The sequence below is a fragment of the Sapajus apella genome, unplaced genomic scaffold, assembly GCF_009761245.1.
Source record: "Sapajus apella isolate SASKATOON/1434 unplaced genomic scaffold, GSC_monkey_1.0 scaffold3, whole genome shotgun sequence".
NCBI lineage: Eukaryota > Metazoa > Chordata > Mammalia > Primates > Cebidae > Sapajus > Sapajus apella.
The window spans coordinates 43,412,605-43,437,006 of NW_022436943.1; the positions used below are offsets into that span (position 1 = coordinate 43,412,605).

Below are 24,402 nucleotides of genomic sequence, written 5' to 3' on the forward strand. Positions count from 1 at the left end.
TTTTTTTTTTTTTTTTTTTTTTTTGAGACAGAGTTTCGCTCTTGTTACCCAGGCTGGAGTGCAATGGCGCGATCTCGGCTCACCGCAGCCTCCGCCTCCTGGGTTCAGGCAATTCTCCTGCCTCAACCTCCTGAGTGGCTGGGATTACAGGCACGCGCCACCATGCCCAGCTAATGTTTTGTATTTTTAGTAGAGACGGGGTTTCACCATGTTGACCAGGATGGTCTCGATCTCTTGACCTCGTGATCCACCCACCTCGGCCTCCCAAAGTGCTGGGATTACAGGCGCGAGCCACCGCGCCCGGCCCTCTTTTTTTTTTTTTTTTGCTCTCCATTTGATTAGTAAGTCTTCCACCAACCCTTTATTTTGAGTCTTTGTGTGTCCTTGCTTATGAGATGGATCTGGATACAGTGAACCGATGGGTTTTGACTTTTTATTCAATTTGCCTGTCTGTGTCTTTGATTGGGCCATTTAATCCATTTAAATTTAGGATTAATATTGATATTTGTGAGTTTAATATTGTCATTTAATGCTAGCTGGCTATTTTGCCCATTAGTTGATATGGATTCTTCATTATGGAGATACTCTTTACCTTTTGGTAAGTTTTTGGGATGACTGATACTGGTCGTTCTTTTTTGTGTACAGTGCTTCTTTCAGAAGCTCTTGTAAAGCAGGCCTTTAAGTGGTGATGAAATCTGAGTGCTTGCTTATTCTCGAAAAATTTTATTTTTCCTTCATTTATGAAGCTTAATTTGGCTGGATATGAGATTCTGGGTTGAAAATTCTTTTCTTTGAGGATATTGGATATTGAATATTGACCCCCAGTCTCTTCTAGTTTGTAGGGTTTCAGCTGAGAGATCTGCTGTGAGTCTGATAGGCTTCCCTTTATGGGTAACCTGACCTTTCTCTCTAGCTGCCCTTAGAATTTTCTCCTTTATTTCAACCCTGGTGAATCTAACGATTATGTGTCTTGGGGTTGCTCTACTTGAGGAATATCTTTGTGGTGTTCTCTGTATTACCTGAAGTTGAGTATTTTCCTGCCTTACTAGGTTAGGAAAGTTTTCCTGAATAATATCCTGAAGAATGTTTACCAGCTTGGATTCATTCTCTTCATGACATTCAGGTACACCTATCGAACGTAAATTAGGTCTTTTCACATAGTCCCATATTTCTTGGAGAGTTTGCCCATTCCTTTTTACTCTTTCTTCTCTAATCTTGTCTTCTCATTTCATTTCATTATGTTGGTCTTCGACCTCTGATATCCATTCTTCTGCTTGATCAATTCGACTGTTAAAACCTGTGCATACTTCGAGGCATTCTCGTATTGTATTCTTCAGTTCCATTAATTCACTTATATTCCTCTCTAGATTGTCTATCTCGTTAGGATTTCGTAAAACCGTTTTTCAAGGTTCTTAGTTTCTTTACATTGGGCTAGAACGTATTCTTTTAACTCACAGAAGTTTCTTATTACCCACCTTCTGAAGCCTAAATCTGTTAATGGAACGCACTCGTTCTCCATCAGGCCTTGTTCCCTTGTTGATGAGGAACTGTGATCCCCTGTAGAGGGAGAGGCATTCTGATTTTGGGTATTCTCAGCCTTTTTACGCTGGTTTTTTCCCATCATTGTAAATTTATCCACCTGTCGTCTTTGTAATTACCGACTTTCAAATTAGGTCTCTGAGTGGACGTCCAACTTGTTGATTCCCAGAGCCGGAATCTGAGCAACCACTGCGCTGGCCAAAACAGCGGCGTTAAGATTCGTGGTGCTTTTCTGCCTGGAAATCTTCGGTCTGGCTTCCTTCTTAAGTCCCTTTTTCAATCAGCTGAATAGGTGACTCTGCCTTCCTGGAGCTCCAAACGTCAACCAAAAGGGGACCCAGTCCCGTTTACTCTGCACCAAGAACCGCCATGCCGGCCAAGAGTCGCGCTGGCTATCCGTGGGGCCCCTCTGCTGGGAACCTCCTGGTCCGTGAGCAACAAAAATTTGTCTGAAAGTGTGGCGTCCTTTCGTTCTCTGCACTTTCACTGGTAGCTACAATCCTGAGCTGCTAGTAATCAGCCATCTTGGATCTCTCTCTGCTCAATTTTTAAAAGGGTGGGGAAAAAAGTGTCTGTCACTTGGCTCATGCCAACTTCTTCGGTCTAGTTTTAGAAATCACATCGTCCTTACTGTTTCTTTGTAATGCCACCCTCCCTGCTATAACATATATGGCAATGATATTAGAATGTTGTTAGCATGCAAAACAGGCAGCTGGCCAGCTATGCTTGTCAGAAGCCATCAGCCCTAGATTGTCATCTGCAGATTTCTAGCTCTGGTTGATTATGTAGAAGCGACTTGATTTTTTATTTATTTTTTGATTTGGAGTCTTACTCTGTCACCTAGGTTGGGGTACAGTGGCATGATCTTGTCTCACTGCAATCTCTGCCTCCTGGTGAGTTCAAGCAGTTCTCCAGCCTCAGCCTCCCGAGTAGCTGAGACTACAGGCGTGCACCACCATGCCTGGCTAATTTTTGTATTTTTAGTAGAGATGGGGTTTTGCCATGTTGGCTAGGCCGGTCATGAACTCCTGACCTCAGGCGATTCACCCGCCTTGGCCTTCCAAAGTACTGGGATTGCAGATGTGAGCCACTCTGCCCGGCCATGACTTGATTTAAAAGCAAATAACGTTGCTATTTGAATGGTGGACTGGACTCATTGATGGTGGAGATTGACTTTGCTGGCTACTTCTGCCAAGTTTTCCTAATCTTATGTAATGTCAGGGCTATGAACCAGGTTTCTGTAATATTGATTTTGCCAATCCATCTCTGTAGTAATTTTTCAGCTTGTTAGAAAGGAGAAACCATTTAAGTGTTCTGGAGTTGAAGAAGTATGTGTCACAGTTCTTATTCTGCCCCTTATTAGCAAGATGTTCAGCTTTTCTGAATCTTTTTTTCATCTGAAAATGGAAGAAAATGCATACTTCCCAGGCATGTTGTGAGGATTGCCCTTTGGCTTCCAGTTCCGCTCAGTCAGTGGGAGGCACTAGTAGGAAGTATGTGGGAGGAAAAAGACTGAGGTCAGGCTATTTATTCCCCTGCTTCCTCTCTGCTATTGAAGGCCACGGTATTAATCCATTCTCACACTACTATAGCGAACTGCCAGAGACTGGGTAATTTATAAAGAAAAGAAGTTTAATTGACTCACAGTTCTGCATGACTGGGGAGGCCTCAGAAAACTTATACTCATGGCAGAAGGGGAAGCATGCACATCTTACATGGCGTCAGGTGACAGAGAGTGTGTGAAGGAAGAACTGTCAAACACTTAAATAACCATCAGATCTCATGAGAACTCACAAGAACTCACTGTCCCGAGAATAGCATGGGGGAAACTGCCCCCCATGATCCAATCACCTCCGACCCAGGTCCTCCCTCGACATGTGGGGATTATGAAGATTACAATTCAAGATGAGTCTGGGTGGGGACACACAGCCAAACCACATCAGCCACGGTTCTGTTATGCAGCCCTCCCCTTACATCTGTCCCCTTTCGGCTCTGGAAACTGATCTGTCTCTATAACCCTGAGACCTAGCGTTGTTAATGACCATCCTGCTCTGTCAGCCCAGGAGCTTCACTGTCCTTTATAATTTCCCTTAACCCTACACATAGCTGTGATAGTTCCTTTATTATAAACTGTCTTTGTAATTAACTCATTTGCATGTCCTTGTTATTTTCTGGCTGGGAGCCTGTGAGATCTACCCGGGAAGTGGGGTGAGTTCATCTCCCATTTCCTTGAGTGGACAGGCAGGCAGAATTATCCACGCTCTATAAATGGAAAAGCCACTTGCTCTTTGTTTTGTTTTCTTCTGATTGTGTACTATGCATGATGTGATGGTTGAAGTTGGCACACGATATACTTAGTGGCCACTGTTGTACCAGCATAGAATATGGCTGGATTATAATGAATTATTTTGACCTCTTTCCTCTCTGCTTCTGTATTACCTTGGTTTCCAGCACAGCAGCCATCTCAACAGGGTGATTGAGTCTTGATGTTTCGGTCTCTCCAACCTAGCTATACGCTCTCTGAGATCATGTACCTTGAGGCCTCTTACAACTTTGGTGTACACACATAGCATATGCCCCATAAACGTTTGTTGAAGAGATGAATAGATAAATGAATGGATGGCAATTCTTAATTAGGAAAGAGGTCAATAGGCAGTCCCTTTCTCCTTTTCCTAACCTAAAGAATGTTCAAATTTGAGTAAAACTAGTAGTAGATACTGATTATTCTAAAGTCACTCTATTTGTGTTTATTGGTTGTGGGTTCTGATCTTAAAAATTCAGAAGAGAGTAATAATCATAGCCATTATTTACTGAGGATTTCTATGTTCTAGGCACCTTCCTAAATATTTTTACATATTAGTTCATTTAATCCTTCCTACACTTCTAAGAAGGAAACATTTTCATCACCAACTTACAAAAAAGGAAGGTGAATTTGATATGGGCTAAGGAGATGCTTTCAATAATACTCCATTTGCTAAAGAGTGATTCTGCCCAAAAGTTGCTCATAGGAGGCTCTTCACTTTCCCACAGTTATGCATTAAAAATTCCTTGCAGTGAACCTGTAGAAATTGAATGCCATCTTCAGCATGTTTTGAAAGAAGACCCCTAGCTGCCACAGAGGGTCAGTTGGCTCTATCCGGAAGAGAGACAAAAACTCAGAGTCTAGAGGGAAATCCCTCTTGTTTAAGTGTGGACATTCTAGGGAGAATGGATGAAGGCAGATAAACATTCTAAGACACAGACAGAGCAGCAATGGGGTTAGGGCCTTCCGAGACAAGAGGCACATATTGAAGTAAAAGTGGGTGTTTGAAGAGTGATACCTGTGGAAGGCAAGGCTGGGAGTTTTTAAAGAAGGAGGATATCCTTCCATCATTAAAGGCTTTGTCCATGCAAACCAAGGCTCCCTTGATGGTCACTTTGTTGTTAAGTACAGAGGTGATTCCAAGAGGTATAGTTGCTGTGTTACTTTTCTTGCTTTGTTTGCTAAATGAAAATATCCTGCTTAATTGCAATCCTTTCATGCAGAGCTTTAGAGGGAAAACAAAGGCACTGTTCCACCAAAAGGAAAAAGCACCAAATCGACAGAAAGCATTTAATAATTTCAGGCCCCCTAACAGAAGAGTGTTTCAGGCCAGAAAGAAAAGAAAATCCAAATAACATTTTTAACTTTACTAAAGTTAAATTTGTAATTAAATTTTAACAATCAAGTCAAAGTTATTGAAATGTAATCTCCAGAGCAAAGCCAACATATCGTAAGTGTACAGCTCAATGCATTTTCATAAAATGAACATACCTGTGGAACTACCTCGCAAATTATATATATATATAAAAATATATAAATAAATATATATAAAATATATATATAAATATATATAATATATATATAAATATGTATAAAAATATATATAAACATATAAATATATGTAAACATAAAATATATATATATATTTTAAGGTTCTCTGAGGCTGGGCGCAGTGGCTCACATCTGTAATCCCAGCACTTTGAGAGGCCAAGGCAAGTGGATCACTTGAGGTCGGGAGTTCGAGACCAGCCTGACCAACATGGTGAAACCCCATCTCTACTAAAAATACAAAATTAGCCAGGTGTGGTGGTGCATGCCAGTAATCCCAGCTACTTGGAAGGCTGAGGCAGGAGAATCGCTTGAACCCAGGAGGTGGAGGTTGCAGTGAGCCGAGATTCTGCCATTGCACTTCAGCCTGGGCATCAAGAGTGAAACTCCATCTCAAAAAAATAAATAAAATTTTAAAAAAGGTTCTCTGTATTCTACCAAGATTTAGTATCCTAAACAAAATTAACTTTTGCATCGGTGTTAGTATCTTCTAGAATATAAGACATCCTTTTAAGTAATTTTCCTTGACTTTTCTCTCTTTCACCTGCCACCTGATGCCGCCCTTCATCTTTCAACCTCTCCAGATGCCTGGAATTGGTTATTCTGGCCAGTTCAGACTGTCATCCAGCCTCTGCAAGGGTCAGTTCTCAGGGGCATGTGTATATATGAACCTTGTATATCACTTGTTCATGCTACTTTATGCTAGGCACTATGCCAGATGCTTTAAACAGATTAGCTCTGATTTTCACAATGATACGTATTATTGTCCTCATCACATACAAGAAGCAGCTCAGGATCTTAGCACCCAATTGCAGCTTGGAAGTCACAGTTCAGAGATTCAGTCCCACTACCTCTCTGGAGCCACGGGTGCTCATAGGCAAGAAAGGAGGACAAGGTAATCGACCAGATCATCCCAACTCCTTTTGTGTGGCTCTGGAGTACTGTTTTGTGCTCATTATATTTCCTTCCCGTGCTAGGACAGATGTATTCAGAAAGAACAGTGAAGTCTGTCCTTTCAATCATATTCTTCTTTTGCAGACCAGTCCTTTCTCCTAGTCCATGCTGAGATGGTTGAGCGTCACCAAGCATCTGCCTGCACACCAGTGACTCCCGCTTGCTGAGTGTTTCTTTTTCCCACCTACCCTAGGCTGAAGTTAGTCACGGGTGCTTTGGCTCTGATGATCCCCTTCTGACTTCTAGTCTGTGGGTGAAATCATTTTGTGTAAGAGCGGTTCCCAGCTTTCAAGAAGTTTATTTACTTTGCTTCCTCCTGATCATTCCAAAGTGGAAATTTTACCTTATCTTTATATTCCCAGTGACCAATATAGGGCAGTGGATCCAGTAAGTGCCTGAGACATTTGCTGAACTGAAAGCAATGTTGCCATAATATAAGCGAAAAGGTGATGGATAATCACAATACAAAAGGATTATTATGCTGTCATCTTTATCCTGATTGACACTCCTGAGCTCAGAATTCTTCTGTGGCTATCACGTGTAGGCAATGAAGCCTTTCTGACCTGATCTTTGGCTTCTGCCCATGCTTAGCTCCCTGTGCTTTGCTCTCCTGCCCTCCCCCATCCTCTCCTGCCCTCTCCCATCCTCTCCCTGCCCAGAACCACATGATTTATCCTGACCTCTCATTTGCACCATGCATTTGTACTTGCTCTTTGATCCTGTGTCCTCTTACCGTCTCGCAGGACCAACTTCCGTTTCTTCTTAACTTGGAACTTGAAAGCACCCTCTGATACACTTAGATATTTCATTGCTTTGCTTCCTCTTTATCTTGTATACACCTGCACCTCTGTTATAGCATTTATCTGTCTTGCACAAAGGTTTTTAACATTTGCTTCCCCATCTGAAAGTAGACAACTTAACAGTAAGGGCCACATCTTTTCATTTCTGCATATCCTGGGAGACAGATGATGCTCAACATATATTTATTAAATGGTCTAGGCATCGTGGTGGGCGCCTGTAATCCCAGCTACTAGGGAGGCTGAGACAGGAGAATCTCTTGAACCCAGGAGGCAGAGGCTGTAGTGAGCCAAGATTGTGCCACTGAACTCCAGCCTGGGCAGCAGAGCAAGACTCCATCTCAAAAAATAAAATAAATAAATACAAACTAAAATTAAAATTAAAATTAAAAAATTTTTTATTAAATGAATGAATAAACAAATGAATGTACGAATACTGATTTTTTTTTTTTTTTTTCTGAGATGGAGTCTTGCCCTGTCCCCCAGGCTGGAGTGCAGTGGCGCGATCTCGACTCACTGTAACCTCTACCTCCTGGGTTCAGGTGATTGTCCTGCCTCAGCCTCCCAAGTAACTGAGATTACAGGCACGCGCCACCACACTCAGCTAATTTTTGTATTCTTCTTAGAAATGGGGTTTCATCATATTGGCTAGGCTGGTCTCGAACTCTTGACCTCCTGATCCACCTGCCTTGGCCTCTCAAAGTGCTGGGATTATAGGCGGCAGCCACTGGGCCCGGCTAAATACTGATTAACAAAATAGACAGACCCATAGCCAGACTAATAAAGAAGAAAAGAGAGAAGAATCAAAGGACAATAAAAAATGATAAAGGAGATATCACCACTGATTCCACAGAAATACAAACTACCGTCAGAGAATACTATAAATACCTCTATGCAAATAAACTAGAAAATCTAGAGGAAATGGATAAATTCTTAGAGACATACACCCTCCCAAGATTAAACCAGGAAGAAGTCGAATCCCTGAATAGACCAATAACAAATTGAGGCAGTAATTAATAGCCTACCAAGAAAAAAAAAACACCCGATGGATTCACCAGAGGTACAAAGAGGAGATGGGACCATTCTTTCTGAAACTATTCTAAACAATACAAAAAGAGGAACTCCTCCCTAACTCATTTTATGAGGCCAACATTATCCTGACACCAAAACCTGGCAGATGTACAACAAAAAAGAAAATTTTAGGCCAATATCCTTGATGAATGTCAATGCAAAAATCCTCAGTAAAATACCGGCAAACTGAATCCAGCAGCACATCAAAAAGCTTATCCACCACGATCAAGTCAGCTTCATCCCTGGGATGCAAGGTTGGTTCAACATACGAAAATCAATAAATGTAATTCATCACATAAACAGAACCAATGACAAAACCACGATTATCTCAATAGATGCAGAAAAAGCCTTTGATAAAATTCAACACCCTCTTGTGCTAAAAACTCTCAATAAACTAGGTATTGATGGTACGTATCCCAACTTCGGTATTTTGCATGTGGCTATCTAACTGTCCTTGCACCGTTTGTTGGAAAGACAACCCTTTCCCCATTGTATGGCCTTAAGACCCTTGTTGAAATCAGTTGACCATAGATATATCAAAGTAGTGATTTAAAACTTGTGTTAAGATAGAGAATAATACAAAACACTTTGGTTGAATAATGAAATCAGAGACTGGGTCTCTTGTCTTTCTACACTGCTTCCACAAATAGGAGGGATAGAGTAGGCCTGCTATCACCTAACCTGTTAATATGTAGAAAGGCAGTGCCTACTTATCATTGTGTTCCATGTTTTATTATTGTTTCTTTTTTTTTTTAATTTTATTTATTTTATTTATTTTTTTTGAAATGAAGTCTTGCTCTGTCTCCCAGGCTGCAGTATAGTGGTGTGATCTCAGATCACTGCAGCTTCCACCTCCCAGGTTCAAGCAATTCTCCTGCCTCAGCCTCCTGAGTAGCTGGGATTACAGGTTTGTGTCACCATGTCTGGCTAATTTTTCTTTTGAGATGGAGTCTCGCTCTGTTGCCCAGACTGGAATACATTGGTGTGATCTCGGCTCTCCACAACCTCCACCTCCCGGGTTCAAGTGATTCTCCTGCCTCAGCCTTCTGAGTAGCTGAGATTACAGGCATGTACCACTATATCCAGCTAATTGTTTTTGTATTTTTAGTAGGTACAGGGTTTTGCCATGTTTGCCAGGCTGGTCTTCAACTCCTGGCCTCAAGGGATCTGCCTGCCTCAGCCTCCCAAGGTGCTGGGGTTACAGGCAGGCGTGAGCGACCATACCTGGCCATGTTTCTCATATCTTTCTTTTTTCTTTTTCTTTTTTTTTTTTTTTTTTAAATAGAGGCAGGGTTTCACAGTGTTAGCCAGGATGGTCTCAATCTCCTGACCTTGTGATCCACCTGCCTCAGCCTCCCAAAGTGCTGGGATTACAGGCGTGAGCCACCACACCAGGCCTTATATCTTTTAAATATATTTGGCTGGGTGAAGTGGCTTCCACCTATAACTCCAGAACTTTGGGAGGACGAGGTAAGAGGATTGCTTGAGCCTGGGAGGTCAAGGCTGCAGGGAGGTATGGTCGCACCGCTGCACTTCAGCTTGGGTGACAGGGTTAGATACTGTCTAAATATACATACATATATATATATATATATATATATATATATATATATTCATCAATTTTCCCAGATTGCCCTCAGTTTTTCTTCATCACTTCATCTTACCTCTCCTAAATATCCTTCTTTACTCTTCCTTTCTTTCTGTGTTTTGGTAGCAAATTCTTCCATTTTCTAATAATTATGAAAGCATTCAAAATAAATAATAACGATTCCTGTCAAATAAGCCTTTATAATAGGTTTTAGAACCCAGCTTCCCTTGACATTTGTTTGAAAAGGCTCACAGAGGTTTGAGTTGTTTTGAATTTCGGGTACAAACACTTGGTTTCTCTCCTTCTTATATAATTTTGTGGTGATAAAACCATAGCTGAATGTAGCCTTTTAGGATGGCCATGGCCTGAGAACCACAGTTGGCTTCTATCTAAAGTTGATTCAGATTCTGAAAAATGATTGTTGAATGCAACACTAAAACCCATGGGGAATGTGAAAATTACAACTTTCCAGAATATCAGTCTCTTTGGAGCATAAAACCAACACTAAAATGTTCTCATTTTTCTTTCAGTTTTTTTTTTTTTTTTGAGATGGAGTCTCACTCTGTTGTCCTGGATGGAGTGCAGTGGCATGATCTCGGCTCACTGCAACCTCCACTTCCTGGGTTCAAACGATTCTCCTGACTCAGCCTTCTGAGTAGCTGGGACTACAGGCACACACCACCACACCCAGCTAATTTTTGTATTTTTAGTTGAGTTGGGGTTTTACCATATTGGCCAGACTGGTCTCAAACTCCTGACCTGGTGATCCACCTGGCTTGGCCTCCCTAAGTGCTGGGATTATGCCTGGCTTCAGCTAATTTGAAATAGCAATCAAAGAGGATGGGATTTTATCTTCCAGAAACAAATAACACCCTCCATTACTGTTGCTTATGGTATTCACTTAGGTTTCACTCAGTTGATTAGAAGATATTTGTTGGACACCTGATGTATACCTTCTCCCTGGGCTCAGTTTTCTAAGAAACAAAAACATTTAAGACATGGTGCCTGTCCTTCGGGAACTTTTAGTTTCACTGGAGAACTAAAAATAGTACATAAAAATTGAGAGGAAATTTGGGCCTGGAGTGGTGGCTCACGTTTGTAATCCCAGCACTTTGAGAGGTTGAGGTGGGTGGATCATCTGAGGTCAGGAGTTTGAGACAAGCCGGGCAACATGGCAAAACCCTGTTTCTACTAAAAATACAAAAATTAGCTGGGCGTGGAGGCGCCTGCCTGTAATCCCAGCTACTCAGGAGGCCGAGGCAAGAGAATTACTTGAACCTGGGAGGCAGAGGTTGCAGTGAGCTGAAATCCGCAACACTGCACTCCAGCCTGGGTGACAGTTTCAAACTCTGTCTCAAATAAAAAAAAAAAAAATGAAGTCAAAGAATTTCTTTAAAAAAAAGAGAGAGGAAATTCAAAGAGAGGGCGAGACCTGTATGGATTGCTCCTTAGTTGGGATACGTTCACAGAGATCTTAGGACTTAATCTGTCCATTTAAAACATTTCCACTATCTCCACGGACACTTTATGTGCTTGACAGCTGGGCCCCTTCTCCTTCCTTCAGGCTGGTCCAGCCCTCCCACCTCTACACAGGACACAGACTGGTCATGAGGGCCTGGAGTTGGATTTCAGCCCCTGAAGCTAGGTTCCCTTGTACAGTGAACAACCTGGATCACTGTATAAGGACCCCCTATTTATTTTAGTTTACTTTAAGTTCCAGGATACATGTGCGGAACATGCAGGTTTGTTACATAGGTAAATGTGTGCCATGGTTGTTTGCTGGCACCTAGGTATTAAGTCCTACATGCATTAGCTATTTGTCCTTGTCCTGATGCTCTCTCTTCCCGGCCCCCACTCCCCACACCCCGACAGGCCCCAGTGTGTGTTGCTCCCCCATCCACCCCATGTCCTTGCGTTCTCATTGTTCAGCTCCCACTAATGAGTGAGAACACGTGTTGTTTGGTTTTCCGTTCCTGTGTTAGTTTGCTGAGGATGATGGCTCTCAGCTTCATCTGTGTTCCTGCAAAGGACATGTAGTTTCATTTCTTCAGGCAAAGAAAAATGGGAAGAAGTGAGGGAACAACATGAGTAAGGAACCAAGACGAGATTGAGTATGTTCTGTTCAGTGTCTGATATGAAGGCTGGTCAAGGAGGGTAGAACATCCTTGTTGCCAGACTACAAAGTGCTGTTTCCTCCCTGTTCCTCCCCTTTCCAGCACACAGTATTTTTACTCATAAATATTAACTGAACAGAGCTTTCTGTTTACTAGCTCCAAACCAAATTATTATGAAAGTTACGTCGATTTAACTATATAACATGTGCTCTATAGACAATAGCATAGTACTTAAAAGTATCAATGCTCATGTGAGCATTTCTCCCTAATTAATACTTTCTTGCTGTCAGGGCCAAGGGAAAACTTTCCCTTTCTTGCTGTTGGGGCCAAGGGAGAAAAGGCATATACATTTATTCATGGTTTTATGTGAAATGGGAACCTTTAAAATGAAGACCCAAAGATACAGAGGAAATTGTCCATTTTCATGCTTAGGTTCAAGAAATTATGGATAGTTGTGTAGAGATATGATTGAGGCCAGGCGTGGTGGCTCATGCCTATAATCCCAGCACTTTGGGAGGCCAAGGCAGGCAGATCACTTGAAGTCAGGAGTTTGAGACCATCCTGGCCAACATGGTGAAACCTTGTCTCTACTGAAAATACAAAAATTAGCTGGGCATGGTGGCACATACCTGTAATCCTAGCTACTTGGGAGGCTGAGGCACAAGAATCACTTGAACCAGGAGGTGGAGTTTGCAGTGAGCCAAGATCATGGCACTGCACTCCAGTCTGGGTGACAGAGCAAGACTCTGTCTCAAAAAAAAAAAAACTTCATTGGACAAAAACAGTACAATGTATGGTAAATAGTCTGAGTGGGGAAATTCAGTAAAGCCTGTCTGTCTAGATTCTTCTGGCCTCTCTGAGCATGCATTCCTTCTGAGTGTAGGATAAGACCCTCTCTGGAATGGGAGTCTTATGATCTACAGTCAAACAAAATAGGTCAGATAGTTTCTTTTTTCTTTCTTCCCTCCCTCCTTCCTTCCTTTCTTCTTTCTTTCTTTCATTTTTTTTTTTTTTTTTAAAGACGGGGTTTCACCATGTTGGTCAGGCTTGTCTTGAACTCTCGACCTCAGGTCATCTGCCCGCCTTGGCCTCCAAAGTGCTTGGATTACAGGCATGAGCCACCACGCCCGGCCTTTTTCTTTTTTTTTTTTTTTTTTTTTTTAGACAGAGTCTCACTCTGTCACCCAGGCTGGAATGCCATGGTGTGATCTCGGCTCACTGCAATCTCTGCCTCTCAGGTTCAAGCAATTCTCCTGCCTCAGCCTTCCGAATAGCTGAGATTACAGGCATGTGCCACCACGCCCACCTAATTTTTTGCATTTTTAGTAGGGACAAGTTTTCACCATGTTGGCTAGGCTGGTCTTGAACTCCTGACCTCAGGTGATCCACCTGCCTTAGCCTCCAAAGTGCTGGGATTACAGGCGTGAGCCACCAGGCCTGGCCAGATAGCTTCTTTTTGGCCGGTTTTCACACAGAGAGGCAGAGGGAAAGTTAGAGTGATATTTTTGCATTTTACGGTTGGCATTGGGAAAAGGGGTTCTGGTTTCTGTGATGTGCCTTGGGGAAGAGAGATTTTAGTTTCTTGGCTAGCCCTGGGGGAAAATGGGACTGAGACACAGGAGGGCCGGAGAAGTTGAGAGAAACACTTTAGTTTCTGAAGCTGCCTCTGAGGCCTTCATTTGAGGGTATTGTTTTCTGAGTCCCAATGTTGCTTATCACACAAATCAATATACTTTCAAAACTGTTGGAAGCATACATCTAAATATATAATTAGACATTGAGAACAAATTTATTATATTGAGTATTAAGAATTTTGTCAGGAATGAGTCATCTGGCTAAACCTAAACTGAAGCGTAATTTAATTTCTTGATTGATAACATTTTTTTCCAGTTACAAACATAGCGCATTTTATTTGGGGGAGAACTTGAGTAATAGAGAACTCTTTTTTTTTTTCCCCAAGATGGAGTTTTCCTCTTGTTGCACAAGCTGGAGTGCCATGCCGCAATCTTGGCTCACCGAAACCTCAGCCTCCTGAGTAGCTGGGATTACAGGCATGCGCCACCACACCTGGCTAATTTTGTATTTTTAGTAGAGATGGAATTTCTCCATGTTGGTCAGGCTGGTCTTAGACTCCTGACCTCAGGCGATCCACCTGTCTTGGCCTCCCAAAGAGCTTGGATTACAGGCTTGAGCCACCACGCCCAGCCAGGAGAACTCTATCAAGAAGAAAAGAAAACTCATTCATGACCTACCCTCAGTGGTAACAGTTTTTTTTTTCTTCTGAGACAGGGTCTCACTCTGTCGCCAAGACGAGTGCAGTGGTGCAATCTTGACTCATCGCAACCTCCCCGTCCTGGGTTCAAGTGATGCTCCTGCCTCAGCCTCCCAAGTAGCTAGGATTACAGGTGTACCCCGCTATCACCTGGCTAATTTTTGTATTTTTAGTAGAGATGGGGTTTCACCATGTTGGCCAGGCTGGTCTAAAACCCCTGACCTCAAATAATGCACCCACCTTGACCTCCCAAAGTAGTGGGACTACAGGCATGAGCCACCATGCTCAGCCAAGGTAACAGTTTTAATATATGGGTGAATGAATTATTAACCTTTTTTTTTTGGAGACAAGGTCTCACTCTGTCACCCAGACTGGAGCACAGTGGTGCAATCATAGCTCACTGCAGCCTCAAACTCCTGGGCTCAAGTGATCCTCCCACCTCAGCCTCCTGAGTAGCTACGACTACAGGCATGTGCCACTACACCCAACTAATTTTTTGGAATTTATTGTAGAGATGGGGTTTTGCCATATTGCCCAGGTTGGTCTCAAATTCCTGGGCTCAAGTGATCCTCCCATGTTGGCCTCCCAAACTGCTGGGGTTACAGGTATGAGCTACCATGCCCAGTCTGTTTTGCTTCTTAAAATAATCGATCATATTGGCTGGGCCAGGTGGCTCACACCTGCAATCCCAGCGCTTTGGGAGGCCAAGACAGGTGGATCACGAGGTCAGGAGATTGAGACCATCCTGGCCAACATGGTGAAACCTCGTCTTTACTAAAAATACAAAAAATTAGCTGGGATTGGGGGAGATTACTCAGGAGGCTGAGGCAGGAGAACCACTTGAACCAGGGAGTTGGAGGTTGCAGTGAGCCAAGATTGTGCCACTGCACTCCAGCCTGGAGACAGAGCGAGACTCCATCTAAAAAAAAAATAAATAAATAATTGATCATATTAACACATGACTTGCTCTTTAAAGCTCTCTTTCTAAATTCTGAAGCATCTTTTTGACTGAAGCCCCACAAGCCATTTCATCTCCCTCCCTGGCTTTGCTCCTGTACATCATTCACATCTATTCCCAGGTTATGTAGAGCCTCGTTAGCTCTTTTGAATTTTTTTCTTTTTTCCAATGTACAAGGAGATCGCTATCAGCTTATTTCTATTCTTGTGCTGGCCCCTAAATGTAGTAGTTCCTTCTATTGTAGTACTGCCTTCCCTCTAGGTTAATACATGTCTGGGAAATCTGAGTCAGATATAGATCCAGGAAAGGTTGAAATCAGCTCACATGTACAACCAGGACCTGGTGAGTGCTTGCAGGAGGAAAACATTGTTTTGTGCTTTTTTTTTCTTTTTTTTTTTTTTTAAGGCAGTCTTGCCCTGTTGCCCAGGCTGGAGTGCAGTGGCGCAATCTCTGCTCACTGCAACCTCCGCCTCCCGGGTTCAAGCGATTCTCCTGCCTCAGCCACCTGAGTAGTTGGGATTATAGGTGCCCACCACCACACCTGGCTAATTTTGGTATTTTTAGTAGAGATGAGGTTTCGTCATGTTGGCCAGGATGGTCTTGAATTCCCAACCTCAGGTGATCCACCCACATTGGCCTCCCAAAGTGTTGGGATTACAGGCATGACCCACTATGCCTGGCTTCTATGATTGAATCTTAAGAGTTTTTTATATGTTCTGGATGCAAGTCTTGTTAGACATATAATTTGCAAACATTTTCTCCCATTCTGTTCTTGATGGCATTGTTTTAGCACAAAAGTTTTTAATTTTGAAATAGTCTAATTTGTCTGTTTCTCTCTTATGTTGCTTGTGCTTTTGGCATCCTATCTAAGAAACCATGCCTCACCCAAGCCTATGGAAATTGCTCTGTATGTTTTCTTTCAAACATAGGTTTATAATTTTAGCTCTTATGTTTAGTTTCATAATCCATTTTGACATAATTTTCATATAAGGTATGAGGTATATATTAAAAACCACTAAATTGGCCAGGTGTGGTGGCTCATGTCTATAATCCCAGCACTTTGAGAGACCGAGGCGGGTAAATCACCTGAGGCTGGGAGTTCGAGACCAGCCTGGTCAACATGGAAAATCCCCATTTCTACTAAAAATACAAAAATTTAGCCAGACTTGGTGGTACATGCCTGTAATCCCAGCTACTTGGGAGGCTGAGGCAGGAAAATCGCTTGAACCTGGGAGGCGGAGACTGAAGTGAGCCGAGATTGCACTCCAGCCTGGGCAACAAGAGTGAAAATCTGTCTCAAGAAAGAAAAAAAAAAAAACAACAACACTGAATTCACTGAATGGTACATGTTAAATAGGTTAATTGTATGGTATGTGAATTATCTCTGAATAAAGCTGGAAAAACAAGGAAGGAAGGGAAAGGGCGGGAGAAGAGGAGGAGAGGAAGAAGAAGTCATCCCGGCAGTACCTGCTTCCTCTTTCTTGAGCCCCTCACCACCACGTCCAGACTTCCTTATTGGAGAGAGGCCATTTTGAGGGGCACCGCAGAGCCAACCATCCGGCTCTGGTCATCTTCTGCATGCAATTGTGAGTGACCCCAAGCTAGAATGATAGAGGAACTTCCCAGGTGAACCCCAGGCAATGCATACCACACTAAGACAGAATTTAATGATGGTTATTTTAAGCCACCGAGTTTGGGAGTAGCTTGTCATGCAGCAAGTAGTAAGTCAAATTCTTGCTTTAACGTTGTGATTACATGTTAATCCTAAAATAAAATTTCACGAAAAGCTTGGTCTTCAAGATAAGAGCCTGGATGGGGACATTAGTTGATTAAAAGGGGAAATGAAATAAGGAAGCCCTAGGCTGGTAGGGCATGTTGTAAATGGCAAGCTGACCCAATCCAGGCAGGCATGCTAGCTGGTCTGAGTCCTAAAGCTCACACTGGCAGAAGCAGCTAACCAGTCACTTGTCCAAAGGCCACCAGATACTTAGCAGGAGCTCTAGAGGGCTGGCAGGTTGTGTTTCAGGTTACAAGAAATGACACAGTTAACCCTATCCACTTGCCCTCCCCATTCCCTGAAAGGAAAAATCACTGAACTGGAAGGGACGGAGTGAGTGGTCAGAAACAAGGATAAAGGCTGGGGAGTTTGTGTCCTCTGTCTTAAATGGAGACTATCAGTAGCGCTCAACTCTCTTGATGATCTGCATACAGGTCTCCTTTTTTTTTTGAGACAAGTCTTTTTTTTTTTTTTTTTTTTTTTAGAGGGGGTCTCACTCTGTCGCCCAGGCTGGAGTGCAGTGGTGTAATCTTGACTCACTGTGACCTCTACCTCCAGGGTTCAAGCAAGTCTCCTGGCTCAGCCTCCTGAGTAGCTGGGATTATAGGCACCTGCCACCACACTCAGATAATTTTTTTTGTATTTTTAGTAGAGATGGGGTTTCATCATGTTGGTCAGGCTGGTCTCAAACTCCTGACCTCAGGTGATCTACCCGCCTCGACCTCCCAAAGTGCAGGGATGACAGGCGTGAGCCACCATGCCTGCCCAGAGACAGGGTCTACTGTGTCATCCAGGCTGGAGTGCAGTGGCATGATCATAGCTCACTGCAACTTCAAACTCCTGGGCTCAAGGGATCTTCCTGCCTCGGCCTCCCAATGTGCTGGGATTACAGGTATTACTGGGAGTGAGCAACTGCACCCAGCTTGGGGTCATTTTTAGTATATACTTGGATAATAATGTATAGCGGGAGAATGCATAAAATTAAGTTTAATTTACTCATTCAGGTTTTTGAAAACCTATTGTGCTAAGAAAAAACTGTGAACCATATAGACAGGGACTCTTGTCTCAAAAAGCTTCTGGTTACATGAGCAGGTGATTCCCCTAGGGCTCTGAGAGGGACCTTAGAAATGGTACATGGTCCAGATTTGTAGGAATTGGAGATTTCTTAGAGAAAGTAATATCTAAAATCAGAAAACCAAGAACGCCAGTTTCTCCTCCATTGTGTCCTCCAAGGCACCTTATTTGAGGGTCACAAGAAATGAAGGAATGGTGGTATTTCTTTCCTGGGCATGCACATGGGTCCTTCTATTTTCTTTTTCTTTTCTTTCTTTCTTTCTTTTTTTTTTTTTTTTTTTTTTTTGAGACAGGTTTTGTTTTGTCCCCCAGACTGGAGTGCAATGGTGTAATCTTGGCTCACTGCAACCTCCGCCTCCTGGGTTCAAGCAATGCCTCTGCCTCAGTCTCCCAAGTAGCTGGGATTATAGGCATATGTCACCATACCTGGCTAATTTTTGTATTTTTAGTAGAGATGGGGTTTCACCATGTTGGTCAGGGTGATCTTGTACTCTTGATCTCAAGTAATTCACCGCCTTAGCTTCCCAAAGCTTTGGGATTACAGGTGTGAGCCACTGCGCCCAGCCTCTGTTTTCTTTTCTAGATTCCCGTCACCAGTGCAGTCTCCTATATCTTGCTCCAAGATTTATTCTATGCAGTTTATTCCCTGGAATTTCCAGTGTTCATCTATCATTCTGTTGCAACTTTCTGAGCTACGTAACATGTCTCAGTGTGTGTAGTTTCACATATTTTTGCCACTGTTTATTTATACCAATGTGTTCCAGCTACCTATTCCTACAAAACAAATCATACTAAGATTTATAGTCTAAAACAACAATGATGTATTGTTTCTTCTGATTCCATGGTTGGCATGGGGGTTCCTCTATTGGTTTCATCTGGGCACATTCATACACTTGCCAGAGGGTCAGCTGGGCTGGAAGGTCCAGGATGGCCTCATTCACATGTCTGAGAGCTGGTCCTCCTCATACCACCTCAGCTGTTACTAACTCTGGGAAAGAGTTGAGATGAAGTCTTGCTCTGTCGCCCAGGCTGGAGTGCAGTGGCATGGTCTTGGTTCACTGCAGCCTCTGCTTCCTAGGTTCAAGGGATTCTCCTGCCTCAGCCTTCCACTACAGTAGCTGGGATTACAGGCATGCACCATCACACCTGGACAATTTTATTTTTAGTAGAGTTGAGGTTTTACCAGGCTGGTCTTAAACTCATAATCTCAAGATCCGCCCTCCTTGGCCTCCCAAAGTGCTGAGATTATAGGTGTGAGCCTCTGCACTTGGCCTCTAAATAAGATTTTTAAGTGATTTCTGTTACATGCTGAATGAGAACATCTTTAATGAGTTCTCTTAGATGCTCATACCTTTTATACTCTTATACTCTTAATATACGAGTGGGCTTGGCGCGGTGGCTCATGCTTGTAATCCCAGTACTTTGAGAGGCCAAGGCAGGCAGATCACCTGAGGTCAGGAGTTCAAGACCAGCCTGGCCAACATAGTGAAACCCCGTCTATATTAAGGATACGAATATTAGCCAGGCATGGTGGTGTGTGCCTGTAATCCCAGCTACTCAGGAGGTTAATTCAGGACAATTGCTTGAACCTGGAAGGCGGAGATTGCAGTGAGCTGAGATTGCACCATTGCACTCCAGCCTGGGTGACAGGGCAAGACTACCTCTCAAAAAAAGAGTATACATTCATACATACACTTAGAACTTCACTTGCCCCAAAGGTTTTTGGATGATAACAACAACTTAGTGAAGGAAGTGGAACAGGTGTTATCTTCCCCATTTAATATGAGTTTGGGAGACAGTGAGAAATTACATGACTAGTTTGTAGCAGTGTTTATGTCCCAGTCATCTAATTTCTAATCCTAAGCCTCTTCCGTGGATTTCAACTAGAACTTTAATCATTCTTCTAGGAAGAGACTAGGGACCTTTAAAGAATCTCTGTTTTCATCAGTTTATAGCTATTAAGGCAGAAATTCATCTTGCCTCAATGTAGGTACAATGATTACTTACACAGCATAACACTTTGTAAATACTCTACATTATTTTGTATTACAAGGTTATTTTATTCACACTCTTAGGATTTTCACAACAGCTGGGTAACGATACCATTATGTTCTCAAGAAAAACAAGACTGAATAAAAGAAAAGTGGCTTGCCTTACATCTCAAAGCTACTCAGTGACTCACTGGGATAAACCTACATCTTTGAATTCCTAGTCCAATGTTCTTTCTACAGCATGGTTAGGCTCTGAGTCTAAATGCCATATGAAAGTAAACATCGTATGGCATTCAGGTACAGAGGCTTAATTACCTCCAGTGCAGTGATTGATAGGTATAGAGTGAGTGTTTGCATGACCTCAAGCAAGTTTCCTTCCTACACTGCAGGCTGCCTTTCAGTTTTTCTCATTTGAATAAAAACTACATTCCTCTCATGTGGATGAAGAGGGTTTGGACTACAATGATCTCCAAGGTTTCTTCCTAGAATGAAATAGTTCAATTTGTATTGTAGATTATTGTCAGTTTCAAAGGCAATGAAGGTTTTTTTTTTTTTTTTTTTTTGAGACGGAGTTTCACTCATGTTACCCAGGCTGGAGTGCAATGGCCTGATCTCGGCTCACCGCAACCTCCGCCTCCTGGGTTCAGGCAATTCTCCTGCCTCAGCCTCCTGAGTAGCTGGGATCACAGGCACGCGCCACCATGCCCAGCTAATTTTTTGTATTTTTAGTAGAGACGGGGTTTCACCGTGCTGACCAGGATGGTCTCGATCTCTTGACCTGGTGATCCACCCGCCTCGGCCTCCCAAAGTGCTGGGATTACAGGCTTGAGCCACCGCGCCCGGCCGGCAATGAAGGTTTTTAAGAGACAGCCAGACTTTCATATGGAAGACAGGAACTCATCAGGAATAATTTTACAGAGGAAGGTGACACAATGACTGTGGCATTTTATAAGGTTCCATTTATATGGGCTGGGTATGGTGGCTCACACCTGTAATCCCAGCACTTTGAGAGGCCGAGGCCAGCAGATCACTTGAGGTCAGGAGTTTGAGACCCACCTGGACAATATGGTGAAAACCCGTCTCTACTAAAAATACAAAAAAAATTAGCTGGGCGTGGTGGTGCGTGCCTGTAGTTCCAACTACTTGGGAAGCAGAGGAAGGAGAATCACCTGAAACCTGGGAAGTCGAGGTTGCAGTGAGCTGAGATTGTGCCACTGCACTCCTGCCTGGATGACAGAGCCTCTGTCTCAAACAAAATAAAACAAAAACAGAAAACCTGACAGTTTTGTGGACAAACATGGACTCAACCTTCTTGGAGCCTATAATAGAGCTGTCTTTAATCACACAAACTATACAGGGAGCAACGAGATGGTCTAGTTGAGACCTCACCATCACTGAGATGCAAAACAGGAAGTCAAGCAGGCATGGGAGGGGGCTGCTGGGGAGAAAAGGGAGAGAGCATTCCAGCCATGGGGATGGCGTGTCCAAAGGCCTGTGGTAGACGGGGCATGGCATGCTTGAAGAGCTGAAAGAGGCTAGGGTCATGCATACTTTATAGGCCATGTGAAGAAGTTTTTTGGTCTTTATCCTAAACGCAATGAGAAGCTATTTAAGTATATTTTCTTTTTCTTTCTTTCTTTCTCTCTCTTCCTTCCTTCCTTCCTTTCTTTTTTCTTTTTTTTTCTTTTCTTGTCTTACATGTGACATCTTTTTTTTTCTTTCTTTTCTTTCTTTTTTCTTTCTCTTTCTTTCTTTTCTTTTCCTTCCTTCCTTTCTTTCTTTCTTTCTTTTTCTTTCTTTCTTTCTCTTTCTTTCTCTCTCTTTCTTTCCCTCCCTCCCTCCCTCCCTTCCTTCCTTCCTTCCTCTTTCTTTCTCTCTCTTTCTTTCTCTCACTCTCTTTCTTCCCTCTCTCTCTCCTTCTTTTTCTTTCTTTCGCAGAGTTTCACTTTTGTGCTATGGCACAGTCTTGGCTCACCACAACCTCTGCCTCACAGGTTCAAGCGATTCTCCTGCCTCAGCCTCCCGAGTAGCTGGGATTATAGGTCCATGTCACCACGCCTGGCTAATTTTTTGTATTTTTAGTAGAGATGGGGTTTCTCCATGTTGGTCAGGCTGGTCTCAAACTCCTGACCTCAGGTGATCCGCCCACCTCAGCCTCCCAAAGTGCTAGGATTGTAAGCATGAACCACTGTGCCTGGCCTGAAGTGTATTTTCAACAGAGGAAGGACATTATCAGGTTTGAATTTATAAAAGATAATTTCATAGCTATATCTAGACTTAGATGTCCAAGGTTGGGTTGAGAATCAGACTGGATGCATTGTATAATCAATTAAGAAAACACTGTCATTGTCTAGGTTAAGGGTATTGGTATTTTAGACTAAAGTAGTAGCAATGCCTGAGATGGGAAGGCTTAGACATACGTGAGAGAGATTTAGGAGTTCAAGTTCACAGTTCATACTGATGACTGGGCAAGAGGTGAGAAAGAGGGAAGGGCCAAGGACAATGCCTCATTTTCTGGCTGGACTGCATAAGCACTGACTGGCACAGGACCAGGTTTGGAGGGAAGAACTTGAGTTCATTTTTGGGCTTGCGGATTTTGAGGTGGCTTTGAGAAGTGTATGTGGATGCAAAGCTGTGTGGTTGGGAGCATAGGCCTGGTCTGGAAATAGAAATTTGGAAATGTTTGGAACGTGGATGGTAACTGAAGCCAGGGAGATGAAGGAGCTCGCTGGAGAGACTGGAATGAGAAGAGAGGGATGTAGAGACTGAATCTCAAGGAATTCCAGCCTTTAAAGTCCAGGCAGGGGTAGAGAAGCCAACACAAGGGTACCTGAGTAAGAGGGAAGATCAGAGGGCTCGAGGGAAACCAGTAGAGTGTGACTGATGTCCCCCCAGCCTTGGGCAGTGGTCAGTCCTTCTATTGTTTTGTGTGTTTTTCTTTCTTTTTTTTTTTTGAGTCAGAGTTTCGCTCTTGCTACCCAGGCTGGAGGGCAATGGTGCGATCTCGGCTCACCGCAACCTCCGCTTCCTGGGTTCTGGCAATTCTCCTGCCTCAGCCTCCTGAGTAGCTGGGATTACAGGCACGCGCCACCATGCCCAGCTAATTTTTTGTATTTTTAGTAGAGACGGGGTTTCACCATGTTGACCAGGATGGTCTCGATCTCTTGACCTCGTGATCCACCCGCCTCGGCCTCCCAAAGTGCTGGGATTACGGGTTTGACCCCCCGCCCCGGTCTTTTTTTTTTTTTTTTTTTGAGAGACAGTCGTGCTCTATCACTCAGGCTGGAGTGCAGTGGCATGATCTTGGCTCATTGCCACCTGTGCCTCCTGGGTTCAAGCGATTCTCCTGCCTCAGCCTCCTGAGTAGCTGGGACTACAAGCATGTGCCACTGCATCTGGCTAATTTTTTCATATTTTTAGTAGAGACGGGACTTTGCCATGTTGGCCAAGTTAATCTCAAACTCCTGATCTCAAGTGATCCACCCACCTTGGCTTCCCAAGGTGCTGGGATTACAGGCATGAGCCACCATGCCCGGCCCCAAATACTGGTATTAATGTCAACCAGAATGAGGACTGACATTTATGTTACATTGCATCATATATGGATGCATAGAAGAACACTTATAGGCCCAGTTGGAGCTATTTTGGAGATGTGAAATGGAGTCCAGAGTTGTTGAGCAAGGCCTAGGAAGACAGGTGTGAGAAGAGAACCAAGCCGCGTGGGTACGGGAGGGTTACAAAGGAGTGACTTACGTAGTTATCTTACTCAGCTCAGGCCACCGTTATAAAAAATTACCATAGACTGAGTAGCCTAAACAACAAATATTTGTCTGGGAGGTCCAAGATCAAGGTGCCAGCAGAGCCAGTGGCACCTGCTTCTTGGTTTGCAGGTGGCTGCTTCTTGGTTGGATCCTGCTTTTTGGTTTGCAGATAGCTGTCTTCTCCTATGTTCTCACATGGCAAGATCAGAGAGAGAGAAAGAGAGCAAGCTCCCTTTTGTCTCTTCTTATAGAGGCATAATGCCATCATGAGGGCTCTACTCTCATAACCTAATTACCTCCCAAAAGCCCCACTTGCAATGTTATCACATTAGAGACTAGAGATTCATCATATGTAATTAGCAGGGATGACTGGGCACGGTGGCTCACGCCTGGAATCTCAGCATTTTGCTTTTCTTTCTTTCTTTTTTCTTTTTTTTTTTTAAAGATGGCCAGGCTGGTCTTGAACTCCTGACCTCAGGTGATCCACCCACCTCAGCCTCCCAAAGTGCCAGGATTACAGTCGTGAGCCACCACGCCCGGCTGGAATCCCAGCATTTTGGGAGGCCAAGGCGAGTGGGTTACTTGAGGTCAGGAGTTTGAGACCAGCCTGACCAACATGGTGAAACCCCATCTTTACCAAAAATACAAAAATTAGC

The 24,402-nt window shown here is 43.3% G+C and overlaps 1 protein-coding gene across 2 annotated transcripts in view; it reads left to right on the forward strand.

Moving 5' to 3' along the window:
* DEPTOR (DEP domain containing MTOR interacting protein) overlaps positions 1-24,402 on the forward strand; it is a 186,819-nt gene that overhangs the window by 64,480 nt on the left and 97,937 nt on the right. The gene's annotated exons all lie outside the window — the stretch shown is intronic.